Below are 7,838 nucleotides of genomic sequence, written 5' to 3'. Positions count from 1 at the left end.
GTTTAAAGCTTGGGAAATCTTTTTGTATCCAAATCCGGCTTTAAACTTCTTCACAACAGTATCTCGGACCTGCCTGGTGTGTTCCTTGTTCTTCATGATGTTCTCTGCACTTTTAACGGACCTCTGAGACTATCACAGTGCAGGTGCATTTATACGGAGACTTGATTACACACAGGTGGATTGTATTTATCATCATTAGTCATTTAGGTCAACATTGGATCATTCAGAGATCCTCACTGAACTTCTGGAGACAGTTTGCTGCACTGAAAGTAAAAGGGCTGAATAATTTTGCACGCCCAATTTTTCAGTTTTTGATTTGTTAAAAAAGTTTGAAATATCAAATAAATGTCGTTCCACTTCATGATTGTGTCCCACTTGTTGTTGATTCTTCACAAAAAAATACAGTTTTATATCTTTATGTTTGAAGCCTGAAATGTGGCAAAAGGTCGCAAAGTTCAAGGGGGCCGAATACTTTCGCAAGGCACTGTATATATATATATATATATATATATACGCACAACCCCCTCCATGTCGACATTCAACCACGATTCCGTGAAACATAGGATATTACAGTTTTTGATGTCCCGTTGGTAGGATATTCGTGATCGTACCTCGTCTAATTTATTGTCCAATGATTGCACATTGGCGAGTAGTATTGACGTTAACGGCAGCTTTCCCAGTCGCCTTCTCCGGGTCCTGACCAGGCACCCGGCTCTTTGTCCTGTACCTGCGTCGCTTCCTCTTGCAAATAACGAGGATGTTGGGCCTGTGGAGTGTTTGGAGAATGTCTTGTGCGTGATCTTTGTTGTAGAAAAAGTATTTGTCTAATCCGAGGTGAGTGATCGCTGTCCTGATTTCCAGAAGCTCTTTTTTTGCCATAAAATACGGTTGCAGAAACATTATGTACAAAATAAGTTACAAATAACGTGAAAAAAAACCTCATAATAGCACAACTGCTGCCATTTCTTCCGGCGGCCCGCGTCGGGGGCACCATGTTTTCTTCAAAGCATGCAAACAAGGTGTTTAGCTTGTCTGGGAGCCAGACGTCAGTGTCTGCGATGTGTCTGGTTTTCCCTTTATAATCTGTGAATGTTTGGAGTCCCTGCCGCATACGTCTCGTGTCTGAGCTGTTGATTTGCAACTGCACTTTGCCTCTGTTCTGACATTTCCCCTGTTTTATTGCCTTATTGAGAGCACAACTGGACTGTGTGTACTCTACCATATTCCCAGTCACCTTGCCGAGGTTAAATGTGGTGGTTTGCACTTTCAGTATTGCATGAATGCTGCCATCTATCCACGGTTTTTGGTTTGGATCAGTTTAAATCGTCACAGTGGGAACAACATCCCCTATGCACTTCCTGATTAACTCAGTCACCGTGTCAGTGTTATTCTTAGAGGCAACCCAGAACATATCCCAGTCCACGTGATCAAACCAATCTTGAACCATAGACTCCGATTGGTCAGAACAACGTTGGACAGTCCTTACCATGGATACTTGAGTTTCTGGAGCAGGCGTGATCTGATTTGCCGAAGGGAGGGTGGGGGCCTTGTAGCCGTCCCAGAAAGGAGAGTAGCAATGATTGAGCGTTTTCCATGTGCGAGTAGAGCAGGCAATGTGTTGATAAAACTTTGGTAGCGTTTTCCTCATAAAAGTAATTAAAGTCCCCAGCTACAATAAATGCGGCCTCGGGATATGCGGTTTCTAGTTTGTACAAAGTCCAGTGTAGTTCCTTGAGAACCATTGTGGTTAAGCCTGAGGGGGAACATAAACGGCTGTGATGATGACTAAAGAAAATTATCCCGGCAGGTAATGCGTTCGGCATTTGATTATGAGATATTCTAGGTCGGGTGAACGAAAGGACTTGAGATCCTGTATGTTACCAAAATCACACCATTTGTAGTTAATCATGAAACACACACCTCCACCTTTATTTTTCCTGGAGAGTTCTTTATTCCTGTCTGAGCGATGTACTGAAAACCCAGCTGGCTGTATGGACGGGGACAGTATATCTGGAGAGAGCCATGATTCTGTGAAACAGAGTATGTTGCAGTCCCTGATGTTTCTCTGGAAGGAGATCCTCACCCTGAGCTCATCTACTTCATTTTCCAGGGACTGAACATTAGTGAGTAATATACTCGGAAACGGTGGATGGTATGCACACCTGAGTCGGACGAAAAGTCCCTTCCCGAAAGCCTCTTCTCTGCCGGTGGCATCTTAGAGAAGCTTCTGGAATAATTGGAATCACATTGATCAACAAAGGATCTAATTCAAGAAAGTTGTATTTCTGGTCGAAATTCTGGTGATGGCGCCGGGGGAGATGGCAGATGTTTTAAGGGCTCCTAACCAGTTGTGCTATTGTGTGTGTTTTTTTGCGTTATTTGTAAATTATTTTGTACATAATGTTTCTGCCACATTTCTTATGACCGAAAAGAGCTTCTATAAGGACACTGATTACTCACCTCGTACGGGACAAATATGTTTTTCTGTTTGTTTTAGTTTTTTTGTTGAATTTTACCCTCTTTTTCTCCCCAATTTCGTGGTATCCAAATGTTAGTAGCTACTATCTTGTCTCATCGCTACAACTCCCATGCGGGTTCGGGAGAGACGAAGGTTGAAAGTCATGCGTCCTCCGATACACAACCCAACCAAGCCGCACTGCTTCTTAACACAGCGCTCATCCAACCCGGAAGCCAGCCTCACCAATGTGTCGGAGGAAACACTCTCCCCTCCCTAACGACGCTAGGCCAATTGTGCGTCGCCCCACGGACCTCCCGGTCGCGGCCGATTACGACAGAGACTGGGCGCGAACCCAGGGTCTCTGGTGGCACAGCTGGCGCTGCAGCGCCCTTGACCACTGCGCCACCCAGGAGGCCACAAAGATGTTTTTTAAACGAGTCGGACATGAAGGATTTCCTTCAGACACGAGACAAGGCCCGTCATTCACATGAAGAAGAGATGGAGATATCGAGGATGTACACAACCAAACAAAAGTTTGTGGTCACTTGAAAATGTCCTTGCTTTTGAAAGAATTATTTTTTTCGTCCATTAAAATAATATAAAATTGATCAGAAATACCGTGTAGACATTGTTAATGTTGTAAATGACTATTGTAGTGTTTTTTTTAATGGAATATCTACATACCTTGGGGCAAAAAAGTATTTAGTCAGCCACCAATTATTTAAGTTCTCCCACTTAAAAAGATGAGAGAGGCCTGTAATTTTCATCATAGGTACACTTCAACTATGACAGACAAAATTAGGAAAAAAATCCAGAAAACCACATTGTAGGATTTTTTATTAATTTATTTGCAAATTATAGTGGAAAATAACTATTTGGTCAATAACAAAAGTTTATCTCAATACTTTGTTATATACCCTTTGTTGGCAATGACAGAGGTCAAACGTTTTCTGTAAGTCTTCACAAGGTTTTCACACACTGTTGCTGGTATTTTGGCCCATTCCTCCATGCAGATCTCCTCTAGAGCAGTGATGTTTTGGGGCTGTTGCTGGGCAACACGGACTTTCAACTCCCTCCAAAGATTTTCTATGGGGTTGAGATCTGGAGACTGGCTAGGCCACTCCAGGACCTTGAAATGCTTCTTACGAAGCCACTCCTTCGTTGCCCGGGCGGTGTGTTTGGGATCATTGTCATGCTGAAAGACCCAGCCACGTTTCATCTTCAATGCCCTTGCTGATGGTAGGCTTTGTTACTTTGGTCCCAGCTCTCTGCAGGTCATTCACTAGGTCCCCCCGTGTGGCTCTGGGATTTTTGCTCACCGTTCTTGTGATCATTTTGACCCCACGGGGTGAGATCTTGCGTGGAGCCCCAGATCAAGGGAGATTATCAGTGGTCTTGTATGTCTTCCATTTCCTAATAATTGCTCCCACAGTTGATTTCTTCAAACCAAGCTGCTTACCTATTGCAGATTCAGTCTTCCCAGCCTGGTGCAGGTCTACAATTTTGTTTCTGGTGTCATTTGACAGCTCTTTGGTCTTGGCCATAGTGGAGTTTGGAGTGTGACTGTTTGAGGTTGTGGACAGGTGTCTTTTATACTGATAACAAGTTCAAACAGGTGCCATTAATACAGGTAACGAGTGGGGGACAGAGGAGCCTCTTAAAGAAGAAGTTACAGGTCTGTGAGAGCCAGAAATCTTGCTTGTTTGTAGGTGACCAAATACTTTTTTTCCACTATAATTTGCAAATAAATTCATTAAAAATCCTACAATGTGATTTTCTGGATTTTTTTTCTCATTTTGTCTGTCATAGTTGAAGTGTACCTATGATGAAAATTACAGGCCTCTCTCATCTTTTTAAGTGGGAGAACTTGCACAATTGGTGGCTGACTAAATACTTTTTTGCCCCACTGTATATATATATACTGAGAGCATGACAGATCATGTCACACTTAGATTGCACACAGGTGGACATTTTTTAACTAATTATGTGACTTCTGAAGGTAATTGGTTGCACCAGATCTTATTTAGGGGCTTCATAGCAAATGGAGGGAATACATATGCACACACCACTTTTCTGTTGTTTTTTTCTCAGTTTTGTGTATGTATGTCCATTACATGACATCCAAATGAATATCAATTTAAAATACAGGTTGTAAAGAAACAAAATAGGAAAAATGACAATGGGGTGAATACTCTTGTGTCTGAGCTGCTGAATTACGACTCCACTTTGTCCCTATACTGACATTTCGCTTGTTTGATTGCCTTGCGGAGGGAATAACTACACTGTTTATATTCTGACATATTCCCAGTCAACTTTCCATGGTTAAATACGGTGGTTCACACTTTCAGTTTTGTGCGAATGCCGTCATCTATCCACCTTTTCTGGTTAGGGTAGGTTTTAGTCATCACAGTGGGTACAACATCTCCAATGCACTTCCTTATAAACTCACTCACCGAATCAGCGTATAAATCGATGCTATTCTCTGAGGCTGCCCAGAACATTTCCCAGTTTTGTGACCAAAACAATCTTGAAGCATGGATTCCGATTGGTCAGACCAGAGTTGAATGGTTCTTGTCACAGGTACATCCTGTTTGAGTTTCTGCTTGTAGGATGGTAGAAGCAAAATGGAGTCGTGGTTGGATTTGCCCGAAGGGAGGGCCTTGAATGCATCGCGAAAGTTAGAGTAGCAGTGATCCAGTGTATTTTCCACAAGAGTGCTAGAATCAATATACTGATAGAATTTAGGTAGCCTTGTTCTCAAATTTGTTTTGTTAAAATCCCCGGCTACAATAAAGGCAGCCTCAGGATATATGGTTTCCAGTGAAGTTCCTTGAGGGCTGTCGTGGTATCTGCTTGAGGGGGGATATACACGTCTGTGACAATAACAGACGAGATTTCTCTTGGGCGATAGTACGGTCGGCATTTGATTGTAAGGAATTCTAGGTCAGGTGAATAAAAGGACTTGAGTTCCTGTATGGTGTTATGATTACAGCATGAGTCGTTAATCATGAAGCATACACCCCCACCCTTCTTCTTCCCAGAGAGATGTGTATTTCTGTTGGCGCGATGCTTGAAGAAACCTGGTGGCTGTACTGACTCCAACAACATATCCCAAGAGAGACATGTTTCCGTGAAGCAGAGAATGTTACAATATCTGATATCTCTCTGGAAGGCAACCTTTGTCTTAATTTTGTCTACCCTGTTGTCTAGAGACTGGATATTGGCAAGTATTATACTCAGCAGCGGTGGGTGGTGTGCACGCCTTCGAATTCTGACCAAGAGGCCGCTCCGTCTACTTCTTCTGTGGCGACGTTGTTTTGTGTCGGCCACTGGAATTAGATCCAATTTCCTGGGTGGTGGTCCAAACAACAGATCCGCTTCGGGAAAGTCGTATTCCTGGTCGTAATGTTGGTAAGTTGACGTCGCTCTTATGTCCAATAGTTCTTCCCGGCTGTATGTAATAACACTTAAGATTTTCTATGCTAACAATGTAAGAAATAATACAATACAACCACCTGCCAATCACACTCATAATCATGCAATCCATACTCATTATCATCCATACACAATGCTGATAATCCTATATGCCTCCTCCGGTGCATTCACAAACACACACAGGCACGCACACACAAATGCACACAGGCAGTGCCACCCACCTTCTCCCCATAGCACCTGATAAGTGTAAGTGGGTGTGGGTGTGCTGTGAGAGCTGGCAGAGAGTACACCTGTTATAGTAGACCCTGGTCTGAGCTGAACTGGTCTGAACTGGCCTTAGTAGAGCAGCCTGGAGTGACTCAAACCAGACCAGAGCTGCTCCATCTTATCTCTCTCCCTGCCTGTGTCTGCTTTATGAGACTGGCCTGGATTGCAAGGTCACTGCCAGAGAACCAGCCTGGCCTCAGAGCCATACGAAACATACTTTACGTATTTCCAAGATATATGATACCAACTAAAGGTTTAGTTACTTGAGACAGAAATGAAAGTAGGGAGGTTGGTGGGGGAGGATGGGTGGGCTTAATCCGTTCAGTCTAGCAATCCATAGGACAATGATAGCATTGTAGCTATTAAATCACTGAAGTTGGAGACTTATATCTCCCTCACTAACTTTAAGTATCAGCTGTCAGAGCAGCTTACCGATCGCTGCAGCTGTACACAGCCCATCTGTAAATAGCCCATCCAACCAACTACCTACCTCATCCCATATTTTTAAAAAAATTTTATGCTCTTTTGCACACCAGTATTTCTACTTGCACATCCTTATCTGCACATCTATCGCTCCAGTGTTAATTGCTAATTTGTAATTACTTCGCCACTATGGCCTATTTATTGCCTTACCTCTTTACTTAATTTGCACACACTGTATACAGATTTTTCATTGTGTTATTGACTGTACGTTTGTTTATCCCATGTGTATCTCTGTGTTGTTTTTGTTTCACTGCTTTGCTTTATATTGGCCAGATTGAAGTTGTAAATGAGAACTTGTTCTCAACTGGCCTACCTGGTTAAATAAAGGTGAAATAAAATAAATATGATTTATGAATGAAGAGGAGTCAAAGATGTTGAACCTGAGAGTTCATTGAACAGCAGCTATTCATAGGGAGCATAATGATGTTAATAACTAATTGTTACAACCTGGCTCAAGATTGTAACAAAAAATGGGAAACCACACGCTGAGTAAAGGAATAACAAAAGGTATTTATTTCACTGATAAAGTAAACACTCACAACAATAATCCGATGAGGCATGAAGGTCAGTAAATGAGGTGTCAACTGCCATAGCCACAATGAAACAACCAAAGGTATGCATGGAGAGAGGAATCTCTAGCTGAATGGGGAATAACGACACAGTGGCTTTATGACACAGCTGAGCTTTCAGAGGTGTGCCCCATCAGCACTGACGACCCTCCCAGCTCCACCCACCTCACCTACTACGCCCGCCAATCTCCTGCGGGGAGTAACCGCAGCAAATCCCAGGAGACAGAGCAGGGAGTGGCCATCACAATCATGTATAGAGTGTTTCACTAATTTCAGTAGAGGATATTTCTGCTTTGCAGTTCCTACCTGCCCCTGGATGAAGTGAAGCCCTGGCTCTCAGATAGTAGGTCCATCCTGCGCCTCACGGAGCCCAGACTATAGGGTCTTCCCAGTATGAGAGGAGTTGCTAGAGTTATTGAATAAACCTTTTTCAATAAAGTTAGAGCGAATTAAGATGGAATAATGGAGTAATGGAGTAATGGAATAATGGAGTAATTTATAACATCCTACAAAGCCTAGGGTATCCATCAAACTAATTATCATTGCGGGATTAATGTGATGTAGTAAAATAATTGAAATACGTTGCATGAGAACAATCTGTTTTTATTAAAAAAGTGCAAGATCTG

Source organism: Oncorhynchus mykiss, chromosome 12, assembly GCF_057628025.1.
Source record: "Oncorhynchus mykiss isolate SJ-2025 chromosome 12, ASM5762802v1, whole genome shotgun sequence".
NCBI lineage: Eukaryota > Metazoa > Chordata > Actinopteri > Salmoniformes > Salmonidae > Oncorhynchus > Oncorhynchus mykiss.
This window is presented reverse-complemented; position numbering follows the sequence as displayed.